Raw genomic sequence first — 3,492 nt, 5'->3', positions numbered from 1 at the left:
GTGAAAATGGCTGCGAGGATCTTGCAGAAGTCTAATGGACCCGCCCAGATTGCGAGCGGAGCCAACCAGCGATCTCTCCGCCGTCGCGTTGTTACAATGACCCACTCCGCTATTGGTTGAAGGACTGGCGCCTAACTGCGAGGGCGGTTTTCTGCGCATCTATTGGTCAGTGAAGATGTCACTCACACTGTTGGTCTTACAGTTCAGGATGACGCACTTGTTTTATGTTGACGTATTTCACAAATGTTTTATTTTTATATTAAAGGTGATTAATGTGATGATTATGTATAGCAAAATACAATTTACACAACCAAAAAAGTGAGTGAGTCAAGTGAGAAACCTAAGATGTATTTGTTTAAAATTGATCTTAAGCATTGTATTAAAACCTTAAAAGATGTTTAAAAAAGCTATAAGGATGTAATCGTTTTTGGAATACTTTTCATATGTAAATTTCTTGTAATATATATATATATATATATATATATATATATATATATATATATATATATATATATATATATATATATATGAGCAATATCACACGAGTAGCAGTGCGATATGGCTGTATATCGGCACTGGTGGGAGGCGTGTGTTGGCACGAGGACGCAGGCCGAGTGCCTTTGTGCCCCCACCAGTGCCGATATACAGCCATATCGCACTGCTACAAGTGTGATATTGCGTTTATACAACAGTTTGACGGCATAATTGTGTATATAAAAACAAAATCAAACATGGAGAGTCTCAAACCCTTTTTGAGTCTCAAACTACTTTCTTCCGCCTTGGATTCAAATCATAAGCTGACAGTTAAACAGTTGAGCGTGCATTTTTTAAACTTCAGATCTGTAGTGTCTGCATTTTGCTGGTTGTATGTGGGCGGAGTAATACAAGGGCAAAGAGCTTAGAATGACCAAAAGGTGAAACTCTAGTGTAATTTGGGAAACAGCCACTAGAGGGCGGCCATTTTGGAATAAAAACTCCAATAGAACAACAGCATATTAAAAGTCTGTTAAATAAACTATTAAAAGTGCTGATGATTGTGATAGTAAGTGTCGTCTTTCAGGTTGTATCTCAACTTTAATGCACTTTTTAAATAAATAAATAAAAAACAAAGCAGCTGCTTGCCATCGCGACAGTAATGAGATGGACGGCCGATCACTTTCACTCCAAAATGGCGGAATCCGGGGCTGTTGCTGGGCGCTGCTGTTGCAATGGAACGTTCTATTGAGTGTCCCCTCTTGGTCGTTCTAAGCTCTTTGCAAAGGGTAAAGAGGCTTTACGGGTGCTGATATTACTTAATTATATCATGGCTATCAGCCAATCAGATTCAAGAACCAGACAGAACTGTTGTATAAATATGTATACATATATAATGTACATATATATGCATATATATCCTCCTGAGACCCAAATATTTTTTTCTGTGTTTTTTTTACATCCTTTGGGCTAAAAAAAATACAATTTAGAGTTTTTACATTTTGTTTTTATTTTTAATTTTACAGCATGTCCATTGCAGTGGACCACAGGACCATTTTAGTTCGAAACGACGCCACTCAGACAACAAAACTGTACAGGATATAGCTGTAAAGGGATATTAATCTAATATTAATTCAACAAAAACAAAACAAAAGCCATTTTTTTCTTTTGTATTGAAATTCCTGAAATTCAAAACTCAAAAAATTATGTTAATCCAAAACAAACTCAACATAAAAAGACTTAAAACTGATTGTCATTCTCTAATTGTCTGTAATTCTCTAATTGTCTGATTGTCAGACTCTAAATCAGAGTCTCGCTCAACTATCTTGATCAGTTCTGCCCCCTACAACATGCAGTCATTAATTACATTAAGATGGTCCTGGTGTCCACTATAGTGGACATTTAAAAAATGATGTTATTTTGAAACACAAACAAGCTAACACCTTTGAAGGCTAAATGTATTGTTCCCGACACTTTAATAAACAAATATATATTTAATAATAACAGTAAAAAAAAAAAAATTTAAAAAGCTAAATTTACATACCTCTATCCTTCCCATAAATGTGCTTTTTTGTATGTCGGCCATTTTGGATGCAGTGTAAGAAGTGGTTCCTAGCATGCCAGCCAATCAAATGACATATCACTAGAAAGCCCAGGATGTCCCCTGAACAGTACAACAGGACTAGACAGAGAAGCTTAAACAATTAGAAAAAAAAGTTCATGAAAACACTACAGAGGACACAAGTCAATGGGCCGGGTCTCAGGAGGCTATATATATATATATATATATATATATATATATATATATATATATATATATATATATATATATATATATATATATATATATATATATATCCCTGTAATTTTTAATGCACTTATTTATTTTAAATTCTCCATTGATTTGTTCCTTTTATATTAATATAATGAATATAAAATAAGTATAAAATATAAATATACAAGTATAAAATAAAAAATATAATATATAAACATAATAATAAGTATAAAAATCGAAGTACTGTATTCCTCTGTGTTTGTATTGTTCTTGTTATGCAATAAAAAAACAACAGTTTTATTTATTGGTTTATTTAAAGGGCACCTATGGTAAAAAAAAAAAATCATCTTGTGTAAGCTGTTTGGACAGAAGTGTGTGTAGGTCATATTGGACTGCATATTGCGCAAAGCAGCTAGGATTAAAAGGTCTGTTCGGTGTGATCATCAATCATCATCATATGTGATCAAGAATGAGTTGTACAAGTTTAAAACATTTTTAAACTGCATGTTTGTAATGAATTACAGTGATTTTACCATCTTTATCACCACAGTTGCATTTAAGTACAGTACAGTTATAAAAGAAGCTTCGATCCCGGTTTGTGGACTTTAAATCAGGTTTATTTTGTACATTAACATAACAGATATCCATACAGCAGTGGATATTAACGTGTATGCTGTCACATTTGCCTGCAAAAACAGTGCAAAGTTAAATGCGTGCACTGTGTGTGTGTGTGTGTGTGTGTGTGTGCATGAACTTTGTAACAATATTGTGTGTGACTCATCATTGCAGAAGGTCTTGAATTAACTCCACAGCAATTACATCAAATAATCATTGGGAAAGTTCTTACTGTAGGATTTCTCACAAACATTACGTGAGATCTGCTTCCTTCATGTCTGTCACTGTGTTGTTTATCTGACACAGCCGAAGCTGAGATTGAGGCCCACTTTCACAGGCACGTGGGAACGGTGAGCGGGGAGAACCAGCATTAAAGGCACAGCCCACAAAAACAGCTATATGGTGTTCAGAGCAGAAAATCCCAATGTTCTAAAAGGTATGATAAATAATTTAATGCAGGGTTAATTTTATAAAATAAATGAATTGTTGGCGGCACAATGGCTCAGCTGTTAGCACTATCGCCTCACAGCAAGGTACAATGTTCGAGTCCCGGCTGGGTCAGTTGGCATTTCTGTGTGGAGTTTGCATGTTTTCCCTGTGTTGGTGGGGGCTTCCTCTGGGTGCTCCGG

The sequence above is a fragment of the Danio rerio genome, chromosome 13 (assembly GCF_049306965.1).
Source record: "Danio rerio strain Tuebingen ecotype United States chromosome 13, GRCz12tu, whole genome shotgun sequence".
Lineage (NCBI taxonomy): Eukaryota > Metazoa > Chordata > Actinopteri > Cypriniformes > Danionidae > Danio > Danio rerio.
This window is presented reverse-complemented; position numbering follows the sequence as displayed.